Source organism: Lissotriton vulgaris, chromosome 4_1 (assembly GCF_964263255.1).
Source record: "Lissotriton vulgaris chromosome 4_1, aLisVul1.2, whole genome shotgun sequence".
Lineage (NCBI taxonomy): Eukaryota > Metazoa > Chordata > Amphibia > Caudata > Salamandridae > Lissotriton > Lissotriton vulgaris.
The window spans coordinates 421,846,711-421,864,604 of record NC_141691.1 but is presented as its reverse complement, the minus strand read 5'-3'; positions in this window follow the sequence as shown (position 1 = coordinate 421,864,604).

The following is a 17,894-nucleotide window of genomic DNA, read 5'->3' as shown; positions in this document are numbered from 1 at the left end:
GCTTGAGGAATGGTCAAACAACTCCTCAGCGTGATCGATGACCATGATGCAGATTTTAGTCAAATATGCCCAAAAGGATCGAGCTAAATTGGTTGCCGAAATAGAGAAAACATTGAAAGAAATAGGTAAAATTATCAGCAAAGAGGCATTGGAAGAGCATATGACTAATCTGATGAAAAAAGTGGAGAAATGGGAGGAAGAAATAACAGCCAAAAAACAGCGGAAATTCTTGAGAGATTATAAGGACTATCAAGCTGGAAGAATGCTGACATTCCATCGCAAATACGACCATCTCTTTGAGAAAAGGGGCGCATCCAACGCCCCCAAAGTGGGTGGTCTAAAACCCACAGAAGAAATAACCGAAAGCGATGTCTCGGATGGTAACTTATCAGATGCCTCAACATCAGCTATCAGCCAAGAAGCTACTCCCAACCAACAGAAGAAATCGAATAATTTTTTATTACAGTTCCAGCTGATGAGCCAAAATCAGACAGAATTCCAACAGGATGGAGGGGCTCAGAGGGGACATGGACGAGAAAACAGAGGAAAAACCAGAGGAACAGGCAAGCCAAACGGAGGAGGAACAAACGGAGAAAAAACTCCCATGGGAATGGACACCAGGAGTCGCACACAGAGAATATGACCGTTGTGAATCCCTCCAAAAGGTCTCTTTCAAAAGAAGAAATTGAGACACTAGCACTTGGCCTATCCTTTTGCCCCTCGTCCAATTTAAACTATGCCCAAACCAGGATTGACCTCTTCCTGTTTTCCCGAAAACTGAAACTGAAAAAATGGTTCAACACTGCAGTACGCAACCCTGAAAACGTGAGTAATCCAAGCACAATTAGTTCTATTGCTGTGGGTGATATTGAACTGCTAAATGAAATGTATCCCACACAAGATAGACCTGTAAATGAAGCAGTCGGAACTCACGAATGGGAAGGATGGGTAGATGATTTAAGTGGGAATCCTGGCAGCAAATTCAAGCCCAAATCCATCTTCCTCCCTAATGTCCAAAGTGAGGCGATTGATGTATTCGAGAAAGGGGTGTTGAAGGACTTGAAAACAATGAGAAATGTTAAAACCCCATGGAAGAAGAAAAATCTCACTGATACACAAATGAATGCACTTATGGATTTGAAATGTGACTCTAGTATTGTCATTCAACAATCAGACAAGGGTGGCAATGTGGTCATTCTTGACATACAAAAATACATAGCAGAAGGCCAGAGACAATTAAGTCATAAAGACTGTTAACCCAAATGCACTGTGACAGAGGTACTGGGATCATATATTAAGTATAGAAGCCTATTGTCAGACTGGTTGGACAGAGGATTATTGGAGGATGAGGAATATAAATATCTGTATTGTGCCCACCCCAGAATCCCTGTCCTTTACTTACTCCCAAAACTTCATAAAAGCATGACAGATCCCCCGGGGAGACCTATAGTTTCCTCAATAGGATCACTGCTAGAAAACACCTTGAGGTTTATTGATTACCATCTTAGACCGTATGTCAATGCATTACCATCTTACCTACGAGATACAACCCATTTTTTAACGGTAATTGATGGGATGCATTGGGAGGACTTTATACTTGTCTCATTAGATGTGAGCAGCCTATACACCTGCATTAAACATGAGCTCGGACTAGAGGCTATACAGCATTTCTTCAAAACAAGGTCTATGACTTATTACCATCATTCACAAATGCTGGTGAAAATGATTGAAATCTGTCTAACGGATAATTTCTTTTATTTTGATGAGGACATCTATAGACAGTCACAGGGCACAGCCATGGGAACCTGCTTCGCCCCCAGCTACGCAAATCTTTTCATGGGCTGGTGGGAGGAGCAGGTTGTCATGGAGATGGCTGAATTTTCCAACATTGCCCTGTGGCTGCGCTATATTGATGATATTTTTTTCATTTGGTGTGGCGCAGAAGATGCTGCAATATCCTTTATAGAGAAACTGAATGTGAACAATTTAAATCTGCAGTTCACAAGTAACATCAGTAGGGAGTCCATTGAATTCCTGGATGTTCTATTGGAAGTGAAGAATGACAAAATAACTTCAAAACTGTTCCGGAAAAGTACAGCCGGTAACAGCATATTAAACGCAAATAGCAGTCACCCTTCCAATTTGGTACGCAGTATACCATATGGCGAATTACTGCGTGCAAAAAGAAACTGCAGCAATGACTCATCATTCGAACATGAACAAGAGATTATGTGTAAAAGATTCCTTGAGAGAGGCTATAGCAAAAATATTATCAATAAAGCTAAACTCAGTGTACAATCCAAAACCAGAAATGACCTATTGTATCCCAAAGTGCTAGACAACAAGAAAGATGACTCTGTCAGATTCATTACCACATTCTCAGGACAGGCTAACTCTGTACGGCACATATTGAAAAAACACTGGCATGTGTTACTTACAGACACTCATCTCAGTAAAAATCTGGGCAGCAATCCTCAGATTACTTTTAAAAAAAGTAAAACACTGAGAGACGAACTTAGTCACAATCATGTTCGCTCTACAAGTACATCTAACACCGGTAAACCGGTTGGATTCCGGTGTTGTAAGAAATGCAAAGCCTGTAGAAACAGTGTGGATTTTAAATCTTTGAAAATACCGAACTCTAACAGAATTTGTGATTAGGAAAAATCTCACATGCAACACCACACACTGTATATATGTTTTAATTTGCCCCTGTCAGAAATGGTATATTGGCAGCACCAAACACGAAGCAAAAAAACGTGTGTTGGAGCATTTGAGAGCAATCAAGAATAAGAACAAGCAGTACCCTGTGTCTCGCCACTTTGCTGAAAATAACTACAGTGATGAGAACCAGGTACGAATAGTGGTGATTGACAGTGTCGATCTAGGTGTGAGAGGGGGGAATCGAGAACTGTCCCTGCGTAAATTGGAATCCAGATATATTGTTGATTTGGAAAGTCTTGCCCCGAATGGGCTGAACATCAGTGAAGAGCTAGCAATTCATTTATATGAATGATATGATTTTAGTCTGAATACAGTTTGCTGAGTGTAATGATATCATGTTTTTTATTCCAGATTGTTTGAGCACTGATATATTTAAGAACAACTGATGGTTAGAAGATCAAGGCCAAGGCATCATGAACATGTAGTAATGGACTATATATATATTTTTTGACATATGAACTTTTGAAAGCCCACTTGGGCAATACCAGAAGAACTGTCTCGCCCACTTGGGCAATACGAGAGAAATGTGGATGTTCTAGCAAAATACTGTATATAGCTAGTGAAACTACACGCTGAAATGCGCAAACGTTTTGAAAATCGCATGAATTGTACATATCTACATATACAATCAGCTGCATTATGACATCCTTAATTAATGTTATATGGATTCAGTATGTCAGTGATTGATATAATTATATCACATTACACATGTTATAGGAGCACAAAATGCACCGTACTAGATGGCCGCCACAGTTGTGTATGAGAGTCACATGAGGTGTTAAGTTTTTATGAAATGTATTTAAACATGGTGGCACTGGGGGGCGTGGCTTGGCGGGCGAAGATGGCGGTCGCAGCCTTGTAGAGCTCCCGCCGGCCCGGACTTAATTTGCTCATTTATCCTGGCCCCCGAGCCCGCAGTTGGTACCTTATGAGTGGCATCGGTTCAGGAGAGTGTCTTGCCTTCTCCGGTGTCTTGATCCCGTGATTCCATCTTTTCTGGGACCCTGAGGCGACGGCGGCGACGTGAGGCCTAGTGACCAGCCGCGAACCGGGGACCTCGATTTTCAGGACGCCGAGTGGCGGTTGCAGGCACGCTGCTGAAGGTGGCATCGACGGCGTGGATTTCGGCCCGGCCCTGCAGCTTCAGTTGCCCACGGATCGCAGAGGTGCCCTGTATTCCTGTGCTGTGCCTTGGGAGGACACTTGTAGGCGACACGGTGTGGTGGAGGCCTGCCCCGCCCTCGTGAAGCCGGGGCCTCGAGTTTCGCGACACCGGGACTGCACTGGCCTGGGGGCTGCCCCTGTCACTCCTTCCTTTGAGGGCACCAGTGCCGACGTCCCGACCGGGGCCGAAGGCCTCCTGCGCCCATAGCTGCGGACTTGCTCCCGAGGGTCTACTGAGAATCGTCACGGGTGGTGTCCGCCCGCCCAAGGAGAGGGCCCGCTGAGCCTGAGAGCGGTCATGACCAGAGCTGGTGGAGGAGGCCCGCCTAAGCATGGCCCTATTGATAAATGTATGGGGCTCAGTGGTGGCTCCGGGGCATCTGGCGGCGGTGGCGGGTCAGGGCCGGACAATGCAACAATTCTGGCTGCCATCACCCAATCCCGGGACATGCTTGATGCTAAAATCGGGGCGGTGGGGGCGGACGTTACACTGCTGTGCCAAGACCTCCGCAATGCGGTGGAGCGGATCACTGAGACCGAATCTGGAATCTCGGTGACCGAAACGGACATTGGCGCCCTGAAGAAGAGAATGGCGGAGGTGGAGTGTATCCAAAAGACACTAGCAGCCCGAGTGGAAGATGCCCAAGGGCGCGCACGGAGCAACAACCTCCGTTTTATTGGTTTTCCGGAGCGGTGTGAGAAGGATGGCATGGAGCGGTTTCTGACCCGATGGCTGGAGAGCTGGCTCCCCGAAGGGACACTGTCCGCGTGCTTGGTGATCGAGCGAGCGCACAGGGCCTTGACTCAGCGGCCGCCGGAGGGTAAGCGTCCTGGGCCTGTTATTGCTCGGCTTTTGAATTACCACGACCGCGATGTAATACTGCGGGAGGCGAGGAACAAGGGTTCGCTCACTTATGAAAACCACACCATTATGACCTTCCCGGATTATATGAAAATGGTGCAGCAACAGAGACAATCCTTTGTGGCCGCCAAAGCCAAGTTGCGGGGCCTGAAGCTCCAGTACTCTCTCCTGTACCCGGCCCGCCTGCGGGTGGTATACCAGTCCCGGACACACTTATTTGATACGCCTGAGGAGGTATTTCGTTGGACCGACGAAGCAGTGAGACTCAGGCCGCACGCCCAACCGGGGCTGGACCCGGGCGGGTCCCAGGGATCGTCGCCGGAGCGGACAAACCGCCCAAACCGAAAAGGACGACATCGGAGGTCCAGATCGCGGAAACGGTCAGCCTCCGCTAGTGCAACGCAGACCAATGGCACGAGGGATTCTGAACACTCCGATGCTGGCAGTTGAAATCTAGTGGGGCCTGGACCTTATTCCTGTCTGGTAATGTGTTGCCCTACATTGTGATGGATCTGCTGGTGAGACTGTCATATTGAGACTTTGTTCATGCCGGTCTGTATACGTCTGAGACACTCTAAGACTATGGGTGGGAATGCTGTGGGGCTCGGGAGGCGGCTTCTATGGGCCTTAGACCCTCACGAGTTGTGGGTGTTGTTGGGGGGGTGGTGAGTGTGTGATGATCGGGGTGTTGGGATCCATTGGTATGGCGGGCCCTGGGTCCTCTGTTTTGGACCCGGGACTCTCCATGCCGCGACAGATACTTCAATGTTCTCTGAGGTATAGGGGTGGGGGGAGCGGGCGAGGGGGGGTGTTGTTCTGTTGTTGGTGTTTGGGGGGGCTCAGACCGAGGGTGGACTGGTGGGTGTTGGGGCTGGGCGATTGGACCACACTTGTATATTGCTGCTGAATAGAGTGGATGGTGGGGTGCACCGGGGTGGCGCGGAGGGCCTGGTGGAGGGGACTGCTTTGATGATGGCTGATCGTACGACCGTGTCTCCTAATAAGGCCATTCGTGTTGTGACGTGGAATGTGAGGGGGATCCTTGATAAAATCAAACGTGGGCTGTGTTGCGCTGGGGGAAAAGGGAGGCTGTAGATGTGCTGTTGCTTCAGGAGACCCATATGTTGGGCTCCAAGGTCCTTAGCCTCCAGAGATTTGGCTTCCAGCAAGTGTATCATGCAGGCTTCGCGAGGGGCTCACGAGGGGTGGCTATATTGGTTCATCGCAGGGTGGCATATGTGCATGAAAAGCAATGGATTGACCCTCAGGGCCGATATGTTTTCATTAGGGGGCTGATGGGTGCCGAGCCAGTGGTCTTTGGTAGCGTTTATGCCCCCCCCATGCAGTGGGCCCTGTCTGAGAGACTGTTTACGTTATGGGACGAAATCCCGGATGTGCTGACTGTGGTTGGGGGTGATTGGAACGAGGTTATGGATGTGGGCTCGGACCGCCAGAGACGGGTGCCTGTTGCTGTGGATCCCTCCCCTGCAGCTGCACACACTAGATTGCGTGCAACGGCGGATAGCTTGGGCTGGGTCGATGTTTGGCGCCACTTTCATCCTGCTGCGCGTGAATTCACGTATGTGTCGGCGGTGCATGGTTCCTTCTCGAGACTTGACTATCTGTTCATGCCTGGTGCCTGTTTGAGTCGTGTAAGGGACGCTGCGATACTCCCCAGAGGTCTGTCTGATCACTCCCCTGTTGTGGCTACTATAGACCTCCCCTCAAAGCGGCAGCCGTTTCGTTGGCGGATGTCTTCGTGGCATTTACAGCAGCCGAGTATGTGCATCACCTGCGTGAAGCGATTGATAATTATTGGCGAGACAACCTAGTGGGAGATGTGGATGCAATGGTGGTGTGGGAGGCGCTGAAGCCCACGATACGGGGCATTGATATTGCTTGGTGTGCGGCTGCACAGCAGAAGCACTGAGAGGCCATTACAGCCGCCGCCGCTCGAGTGGTGGAGTTGGAACAGCGTGGCCGAGATGGGGGCGGCAAGGGCGCGGTACGGCACCTCTTGCAGGCACAGCAACTGTACGCCTCGGTCCTATATGACGAGGCCAAGCAGGCGTGGCTCGCCACGCGCAGCAGGGTTTATCAATGGGGCGACAAGTCCTGCACGATGCGTCACAGGTTGTGCCAGGCGACCTTCCAGCCTCTCACGTTACCGGGTCTCACGGAGGAAGACGGTTCGGTAGTGACAGACCCGGCCATACTTACAGCTAGCTTTGCTCATTATTATGAGATGCAGTACGCCTCCCAGGACCACCTAGAGTCGGCGGAGATCTCTACCTATCTCGATGACCTGCTGCCGCAGGCCGTCTCTGATGAAACTAGGACTGCGCTGGACGCCCCGCTCACGGCTGAGGAGCTCGGGGAGGCTCTGGGACAACTAAATACAGGGAAGGCACCGGGCCCGAGCGGCTACCCGTGCGAATTCTACAAAAAGTTCCACCTCCAGTTGAGGCCTCAGTATAGGCGCGCGCTGGAGGCGGCGCGGGCCCAAGGGGAACTGCCGCCCGACTGGCGCCATGCTGAGATCGTAGTTTTCCTGAAACCGGGCAGGGCGCCGGACAGGCACGACTCGTACCGGACCATTTCTCTTTTAAATATCGAGGCCAAAATTCTGGCTAAGGCATTGGCGAACCGATTGCTGCCCCTTATTACTGACCTGGTCCATCCTGACCAGGCCGGATTCATGCCCCGTAGGGCCCCTCGCCATAATATTCGGCGGGCGCAGGCGGCGGTTGACGCCATGGGCGCTCGGGATGAGCGGGCGGCACTCCTACTGGCAGATATGGACAGGGCCTTCGACTCTGTGAGCTGGGCATACCTGTTTACCCTATTGACCCGCCTTAACCTTGGCCCGGTGTTCCTGTCGTACTTGCGATTGCTGTACACCAACGTCACGGCCTCTGTCCGAGTGGCCGGGGCCACCTCTGGGCGTTTTCGAATTGGTCGGGGCACTCGGCAGGGTTGCCCATTGTCCCCGTACTTGTTCGCTCTTGCAATGGAGCCCCTGGCGTCCCGAGTGAGGGCGGATGCTCAGCTACGCGGGTTTGTCTGGAACGACGACCTGGTGGATAGGATCGCACTCTATGCGGACGATGTCCTCTTCTTTCTCACCGACCTACATCGCTCGGGTCCTCGGTTTCTGGAGGTCATGCGCGTCTTTGGCGAGATCTCCGGCCTTCGACTCAACCTTCATAAGTCGACCCTGTGGGTGCTGGGCGGCGGAGTTGTGACTGACCCCTGGGCTGAGGGACTGCGGGTGGCGACGGATGGTCTGAAGTATCTAGGCATATTCTTATCGGAGTCGCGCGTCGTGGCTTGGGCTCGTGGCGTCCTGCCAGTGTGGGAACGGTCCTTGGTCCAGAATGCCGCTTACTATCTTTGGAAGATCGGCCATCTTCAAGATGGTGGCGCTTCCGCGTCTCCTGTATCAACTTCAGAATTTCCCGTACCCTATCGGCCCACAGTGGTTTCGTCAAGTTGCAAGTGCTGGGTCGATTCCTATGGGCTGGCGGTGCGGCCAGGGTGGCGTTGAAAACGTGCTTCTTGTCTACTTATTGTGCTGGCCTGGCCACCTCTGACCTCCTCTCCTACTATCAGGCTTCCCAACTGCTTATTCTTAATGAATGGTGGTACAGTGATAGGGGGGACCCGGCGTATGCCTTGGAACGGTCGCTTATGGGCGATAATACACTCCACACCATTCTGTATTCGGCTCGCCTGCGCCGCGTACTGCCGTCGGTTACCAGAGTGGCCTTTGCTGTGTGGAGGCAGGCCCTACGCCGCATGGGCTGGTGGGGCAAGTTAACGGCCGAGACACCGCTCTGGCACAATGGTTTGCTCCCGGAGCTGGTGGCCCTGACTGGTTTTGAGGGCTGGGAAGCCATAGGTATCACGCTACTGGGCCAGGTCATGTCCGGCACTACCCTTAAATCGTTTGAGGAACTCCGCACAGAGTTCCAAATGCCTCAGTCCCAGTTCTTCCGTTACTTGCAGCTGCGCCATGCCCTCGCCCTGAGCATCGCCAATCTAGACTCCCTGCCGGAGTTCAGCCCGGTTGAGGCAAAAGTGTTTATGGGGGATCTGGGGGACAGGAAGGTTTCTCGGATATACCAGACGCTGGTCATTCATTGCTCCTCTACCCTATCCTCTCTTCGGGCGGCATGGGAGGTGGACGTTGGCCCTCTTGATGAGGACGATTGGAGGGAGGCGCTAGAATCCCCACGTGGGACCGCCATTACTGTCCGGCTCCGACTCATCCAATTTAAATACTTGCATCGGGCCTACTATACTCGTGAACGATTGTGGAGAGCTGGGTTGATAGCATCCCCGGAATGTTTGCGCTGTGGGGCGGTGCCTGGGTCCTTGATACATACTGTGTGGTCGTGTGGTCGGTTGTCTGGTTTCTGGAGGGGTGTGTGGAGTTGTCTGTCCGAGGTCCTGGGCTGGGACCTTCCGCGCACCCATCGGCTGGGATTATTGCACGTCATGGATGGCATTGGTGGGAACATTTATAAGCGCCATCTGCTGCTCTTGGGGCTTGTTGTTGCCAAGCGGGACCTGGCCCGGGCATGGAAAGCGGTGAGGGCCCCCCCCCTGTCTGCGTGGAAAGCTGGGGTGGACTATTTCATGGGCCTGGAAAGGCCGATCTTTGAGGCGAGGGGCTGCCCGCGCAAACACTACAAAATTTGGAAGCGATGGGCCGACTACCGGGGTCAGTCACTGGATCCCCCAGCGGAGCGAGAGGAGGACATTTGATGGCAGAGACATTGTTGGCCCGAGGCCGCGACGCTCCAGTTGCGCTGCACCTACACCTTTTATTCTATTGCTATATGTACACGTGTGGTTGGGGGGTAGGGGGGGGGAGTTTGGGTGTTGGGGGGGTCAGGGTTGGGGGGTGGGGTAGGTTGGGGGGGTTTTTCATACTGAGCCTATTCTTAAGACCTGCTTGAACATTTGCTACCTATGTGATCTATTGTACCGATATTGTCGTGGTGATCTCCGGTCTTGGGGGTGCCACGTTTTTTATTGCTCATTTGCTCAATAAAATTGGTTGTGAAAAAAAAAAAAACATGGTGGCACTGATTGTTTACGAGCGTGATCAAGGGCTAATCCCCGAAACGCGTCGTTTTTCCCTTTGCTATTAAATCAAAGTTACAGCACTTGAGGTGTCTGAGTGGTTCTTTAACGTTAAGGAACCTGGGAGCATATATATATATATATATATATATATATATATATATATATATATATATATATATATATATATATATATATATATATATATATATATATATATATATATTACCTTCTGGCGGTCGCCAGTAGGTAGTTATAGTTAGGATTGTTTTCCATAGGAAATCCTCAACATTCTATTTGGAATAACTTTGGCACTGGTGGATGAATGTTTGTGAATTTCTCAAAGAAGATGGCTCGGTCCGCTGCGCTCCTTCCCTGAAAGTTTGGGGGGGATTGGTCAAGTGGGGGCTGAGATATACGGGGGGTCCCAAAACGTGTTTTCTCCATGTTATTTTCCATAGGACCTTTAGACTCGGCTACAGGTCGAACGGCTGAATGGATTTATAAGAAATTTGGCAAAACTGTAGAGTCTTGATCGCAGATTACGCTTTTTTTGGAATGGTGTAAATCCGTTCAGTAGTTGTTGAGAAAATTAAAGTTAAAGTCAATTATATATCTATAGGTGCGCATGCGTGCGCGCACCCAAGTGGCTGCGCGTGAGCGGAATTTTTTTTGGCTGCGTGACGTCTGTTAACGTTCGATTCGAAGGAAATCAGGAAGTTTTGTCCGCCATTTTGTCACTGCGAGTAAATATATTGTTAATTTCAAAGTGTTGAAACATGGAAAGGGGAGAAGGTAGAGATTGTTTTGCTGCGTAGGTTTTCTCGGGGTGTGTAGTAAGGCCCTTAAACGCAAAAAAATTTTTTTTTTTATCGGGAAAAAAATAACGGGGTGCGCGCACTCGGTCGCGCACACCTATTCGCGCACACCTATTCACAAGAGTATGAAAATGGAGATAAATTAGAAGTTTGAGTGCTTAGATATAAAGTGCCTTTGAAAAGAGCCCTTGTGTTAATTGAGTGTTTTCTGCATTTATAAGTAAGTATCGATGCAGAGCCTGATGTTGCAGAGGAAGATTGTGTTTCCCTTATTCATGAAATGAACACCGTCTCTCCTATAGACGTCTTGCATGTGGTATCTGCTTACTGTATTTTTTCCACTCTAGTGAATATAACTGTGTCCTATTAGACAGACCTTCATTTTTAATGAATTTGTAGTCGTCGTCCGATCGGTTCTGGAAGTGGAATGGTAGCTAAAAGTTGAAATTCTAAATAAAAAAAAGGAAGAGGGTGGGTGTGGTTAATAAAATAAAAATGATTGGTTGATTATAATAAGTGGAGATTGAAGAGTATGCTGCATGTTAATGTTTATGTTAAACGAAAAGTAATATTGGGTGTGAAAAAAAGACATGTAACTGAGTTGTGGATTGGCAGGTGTTTCTGGAGGGAAAACAGTCTTCTTAGTTTGTTGTAGGCCGTTGAGATATGAACTTTTGACCTGTGCCTTCAGCAAGGTGCAGAATGAGGTGTTACCATGGAAAGAGCCGGAGATGTCAGTTGGTGATGGGTGTCTCTCATGTGAGTCTGAAAATATTGTGAAGGACAACCAATTGAAATGTAAATTTGATTTGACAATTTTGCGTCAGGAAATGTGATTGGTTGAAGAGAGTTATATGAGTGTGTATTGACTGGATATCTGTGCCATTGAATTTTGGGTGCAGTGATAGAAGCAATATTCAGAGTTCCGCTAACGAATATCTGTTTTGTAACTTTCACTGTTCTACATCGTTCAAAGCATTGGTAAAGGTAAGTGCGTAACTGTTTGTTTTGTCATGTACCGTATAATATAGTTTAATCAGAAACAATCATTGATTTTTCATGTGAAAACTAATTTATGACTGTCGTAATGTGTTGTATTTGTAAAAGTAATTTGTTCCATTTAAATGTTGAATACGCAGTAAAAAATATTTTTAATATAGAGTAATTAGTTTTGTAATTTTGAAGCGTTTATATATAATGAGAGAAGTTGTTGAGGATATGAAGAAATAATATTAGCACAGACACAGACAATGCAGAAAGAGAGAGAAATGGTAAATTACTAGTGAAACCGTTGTGAAAAAATGGTAATGGTTAATGAATTCGTAAACTTTTTGTCAGTCGACAACATTTCAGGCTGGTTGGTGGCCGTGGCCTGCACTGGTGGGGGTGGGGCGAGAGGGTCGGGGAAGGGGGTTAAAGTGGTAATGATTAAGGTATTGACAAAGTTTCTGTTAGACGTCAAAATTATAGTGTGGTTTCTGGTCGTCGTTTGCACTGGTGGGGTGAGGGAGGTGGTTGAGTGAAATAACATGAAAAGTTTTGAACATGAGGTTGTATAGAGATTTGTGTAGTAAATGTGTTCGTACATTGAGGTTGCAAACGGAGCATAAAAATATCTCTCTCAGTTCTGCTGTTTGACTCCATCTTCATGTCCCTTCTGTTTTGCATCTCCGTTGCCCTGTGTTATCTTATTGTCTGTGTGTTTGCCTTCAATCCGGCCTGAGGAAGTTTGCTGTGGAGGCACACACAGATAGTCCTATTAAAGTGATTTGAACGTTTTCAAAAAATAATTATATAATTGCATTGGTAGTTTTAAAGCGTTACTGAATGTTTTCGTTCTCAAGTACCGCTTGGTTGCTTTCTCAGAGCAGAGGGTATGTCGTATTTCACTCTTTGGTGCCTCTGCATCTGAGTCTGTTCTCTGGTGGCTGGCGGAGAACTGTTTGTTATTGTAGAGATGAAAGGGTGATAAGGAGAGAAATACGACATAGCGACTGGCCTGTAGAAGCGTGGGAGCAGTGATTAACTCTGAGTGAAGCGGAACTGTGTCGGTGGTTGGTAACAGTAAAAAAAATTTTTTAACAGTGGTATAACTGTCTTTACGGTGCGCGACCTACTAAGAAAGAGTTCACAGGCCGTAATTGGCTTGCAGGTTCTAGTATCAGTAAGTGAGGTCGAGAAAAGAAAACATTCAGGATTTTATTTATGAAGACCTTGCGCCACCGGTGAGTCACTTTTTCTCATTTTAAAAAATGAGGCACCGGCGGCGGAAGGTCTTCATAAATAAGGTCCTCAGTGTCTACAGTTAAGGTTATGTGGAACCCATGAATAGTTTTTCAATATGAAATCATTTCAGTTGAGATTATGGATTAAAAGAGAAACCGTGAATATTTGAAATATTTATTTGGAAATGTCCTGTTTTAAAGGCAAATCATTATGTAACATGAGTATAGAAACCGTGAATATTTGAAATGTTTATTTGGAAATGTACTGTTTTAAAGGCAAATCATTATGTAACATGAGTATAAAAATTACATGCAATACAAATGCTATAGTTGAAGAAAAATGAATATAGTTGGAAAAAAACATTGTACATTCTTATAAGGAACTATATTATATTTTAATAAGTGGAAGAAGGTGTCTGGTCTTTTAGTTTAGGAAGGATATATAAAAATGCAAGTTGTTATACATAATTACTTTATGAATCAGCTGTCTACATACGAAGCACTATCAAGTTTGTGTTATGTTACTGTGTGAGGTGAAAAAAAAGGCGCCAAAAGCGACAAAATGGCGAGAGGTGCATGTATGTGAGGGGAAAAAAAAGGCGCCAAAAGCGACAAAATGGCGAGAGGTGAATGTATGTGAGGGGAAAAAAAAGGCGCCAAAAGCGACAAAATGGCGAGAGGTGAATGTATGTGAGGGGGAAAAAAAGGCACCAAAAGTGACAAAATGGCGAGAGGTGCATGTATGTAATCTGTTGGATGCTGCGCAAATCACTATTGAGGAGAACTACTGTATTGAGATATCTTTTGAAGGTTGCAGTATTGCATTTGAAATACAGCACTAGTAATAATTGAAATTTTGTTGAAAGACTAGGGGGCATATTATCAAGCCTGTGCGCTAAAATTATCGCCGCTTTATCGGCCGAAAACGGCCGATAAAGCGGCGATAATGGGTTTGATAATATGCTCTGTGGAATTCCAATCGAAGCCCATGTTAGATGTTAGACAAAAATTAAAATGTTGCAAGAATTAGATGAATGCAGAGTACGTGAGAAAATAGGTCTGCAAGGCCATTCTCTGGCTTGTCTCTCTAAAAAAATATGTCAGAGTGTATTTCATCACTTCCGGATGTTAGCAGTGCATCACACTAAAATGAGAAAATTAGTGAGAAAGTTGTACTATGCAAAAAGTCCAGCACTTAAACTTAAACAGTTAAATAGTGCTCTTTTGTATGGATGTGAATTAGATGTTAAGAAGATTTGTGCAGAAATTGAGGTAAGTTATTTTGGTCCCGAGGAAGATAATGTAGAAGGTGATGTAATTATAGAAGGAAATGTGTTTGAAAATGTTGGGAATGTAAATATTGAAAACTTTGAACAAGAAATAATAAAGTTTAAGGTAATTACAGGTGAGAAACCAAATTTTTCTTGTGTCTGTTGTCGACGAATTCATTACAAAAGTCAAACGAGGTTAGTTGATTTATATTTAAAAAGTGAAGATGAAAGTAATGGTCAATGGAAAGATTTTGCAACTTATTTGTTGGTGGAAAACTATTTTGATTTGGGTTTTGAGCAACGTGTTTGTAAATATTGTTATAATAAATTAGATGAAAATAAAATGCCTGCTAGAGCTGTTCACAATAATTTAGAGTTGGTAAATATTCCATCTGAATTGATGAATTTAAATACTTATGAGACAATTCTGATTCAATGTGTACATCCTTTTCAGGCTATTGTTCGAATGGAGCCTAAGACTGGTAAATTAAATCCTTCAGATTTACTAAGAGGATTAAAGGGTAGAGTTGTGTATTTGCCTCTTGATCTTAAAAAAAATATGGAAACAATTGGTGTTGAAAATGTAGAAGAGGAACCTCTAGTTATTCTAGTGAATGGTGTACCCACAAAGAGTAAGAAAATCTGGCAAGATTTAGTGGATGTTAGGAAAGTGAAAAAGGCAACGTTGTATTTAGTGCAAAATAATAAGTATTACAAAGATATATATGTAGAACAAGAAGATGTAAGTGAAGAAGAGGATAGTGATTTGTGTAGTGGACAAATGGAAAGGGGCGACCAATCGGTCCCCCCGAACGTATGGCAGAGTACCACGATCCCCCCGGGAAGCCATCTTGGGCGGGAGGCGAGTCTCGGCTGGTATGCCCGAAGCGGCGTAGCCGGGGCGCGCCTTTTCCCGCCCTCGAGTGGGTTGGCCTAGACACTAACGCGGCTGGCCACGCCCTTGGGGCAGGCAGGGGCGGGTTTACGCCCGCCCTGAAGACGGATAAAAGGAGAAACAAGACCAGAAGGCATCCTCTTGTTCCTGTGCTCTGAAGCTGCACCTCCTCGCTGCACGTGAGCTCGAGACGGAACGAAGAGCCAATTTTGAGCGTTGTAATCTTTTTGTTTGTTTTCTAGATAATCTGCTGGAGAATGCCGAAGAAGGCGGGAAAGCGAATGACTACCGACCAGATGCTGCGTGTTCTCATGAAAGAGGTGACCGACCTAAAGAGGCAAATGGATAAAAATGAGGAAGGGGCCCCGAAACGTCCTTTGGAGGGAACGGCCCCGGGAGGAAAAGGCAAGAGGCCCAGAAGGGGAGCAGCTGGGGGAGATATCCCGGGTCCCAGTGTCCCGCTCGAAGCACCCACTCCTGTGCCGGAGGAAAGGAATCCGATTCCCGTGGTGGTCACCCCCGTGTCCGGGGAAGATATGCCGCCCGAGCTGGCAGCACATTTAGCAGCGTGGTTGGGTAAAGGTAGCGAGGGCGCCACGGCTGTCGACGCGCAGGTGTTGATGAAGCAACTGCGGGAAACTCGAGAAGCAGCGGGGGTATCCACGCCGGCCGCGGCCGTAGAGAAGCCACAGGGGACGGTTTTAGTCGCAGAGACAGTGTCCGGTTCAGGTAAGCGGCCATTGCCGATTGCGAGGGAAGAGTCGGCACCCTCTCGAAGGGAGAGGTTGGGTCAGCATGTCCCTTTAGCTATTCAAGAAAAGATATGGGCAGGGGAATATGTAAACATCTTCTCGTTGCTTACTGATCATTATGAGATGGAACATGTTAAAAGTCAGAAGGACCTCATGCATCCAAGTGTTTGGCGCGCAAAGATGGCCGCCTTTAAGGTTAATGAAAACATTGGCAATTGGGGCAAGGCATGGGGGATTTTCACATCGATCTTGGGAGAACGGAAGCCCGAATTGCTACCCGAATTGCCGAGTTATCAGTCACGGATCATGGGGTACTCGGTATCACACGAGGGTAATCATTGGTTTTGCTATGATAATCTTTTCAGAAAGGCAAAAGAACATGATAAAAACTTGACTTGGGATTGTTATGATTCTGTGTCCTGGTCCAAAATGAAGGATACTGGTATGTTGAAAGTGCCATTAGTAGGGAGTAACGTGGGCGAATCCTCCCGTCAGTATGCGGGGACGCCCTTTCGATCAAGTACGGGTACCGACAATCACTCGAGGCCTACCGGTAATGCAGGTAAAAAAGGGGTTTGTTGGAACTTTAACAGGGGTAAATGTACTAGGCCCCAGGGATCGTGCAAATTTAGACACGAATGTAGTGGGTGCGGGCAATCATCCCATCCTGAGTCCACGTGCAGAGCCAAAACGGGTGATAACGGGGGTAGAGGAGGTGCCAAACAGGTCTAACATAGTCCGAGGGGCGCCTTTACCTACCCCGATTGATACCTTGGCAATGATTCCCTGGCTCAGTGAATACCCGGATCGTACTTCTGCTGGGGTGTTGCGGAACGGGTTTTCATATGGTTTCCGCATCCCAGTGGGGGACTTTCAGGGTGTGGAAAAATGCAAAAATCAGATATCGGTCTTGCAGCATACGACCGTGGTACAGGAAAAGATCCGGAAGGAGGTTACTCGAGGTCGAGTCGCCGGTCCGTTTAGTGTACCCCCGGTGGCTAACTTTGTTTGTTCGCCGTTAGGAGTGGTCCCCAAGAAGGACCCGGGTGAGTTTCGGCTGATACATAATTTGTCAGCCCCACGTGGTCTTTCCGTAAACGAAGCGATAGACCCGGAAATGTGTTCGGTACGGTACGCATCTTTCGATGAGGCCGTGGCCATTTTGAATCGCCTGGGGCCCGGGGCGCTGATGGCAAAATCTGATATCGAGTCAGCGTTCCGGTTGCTCCCGGTACATCCAGACGATCAGCGTCTACTGGGTTTCATGTTTCAGGGTCAGTTTTACATGGATAGGTGTATGCCGATGGGATGCTCTATTTCTTGTGCCTATTTCGAGAAATTCAGTAGTTTCCTACAATGGGTCTTCACTACGAAGACGGGTTTTCAACATGTGATGCATTATCTCGATGATTTTTTGTTCCTGGGGGCAGCCGGGGATCCGGAATGTGGGCAAGCTTTGGCTGCATTTTGTGTTTTAATGAAGCAGTTTGGCGTGCCATTGGCACCAGGTAAGACGGTGGGTCCTTCGACTTGCCTCGAGTTTCTGGGGATCGAGTTAGACTCCGGAGAAGGTTGTTTCCGTTTACCAGGTGATAAAGTGTTAAAGTTCAGGGCATCCCTGCAAATGTGTATGAGTGAAGCTAAGGTTAAGCTGCATCAATTACAGCAGTTAGTGGGGCAGTTGAATTTTGCCCTAAGAGTTATACCAATGGCCCGCCCCTTTTCCCGTTCGATCGCTCAAGCCATGGTCGGACTGAAGGAGGGCCATCATCGCACAAGGCTATCGGCCGAGGTCCGCCAGGACATGCGCATTTGGTTGGCATTTCTGGCGGATTTCAATGGTCGAGTCGTCTGGAACAAACCGGCCGTGTCCTCTGAGGAACTGGGGCTATGGACAGATTCGGCAGGGAGTATAGGTTTTGGTGCCATTTTCGGTACTCGATGGTCTGCACAAAAATGGCCGGCATGGTGGCGAGACAGTGGACTGACAAGTAACATTGCCTTCCTGGAACTCTTCCCCATTTTGGTGGCCCTGAGAACGTGGCCTGAAGGGTTCAGAGATCACTCTGTGGTATTCTGGTCTGACAATATG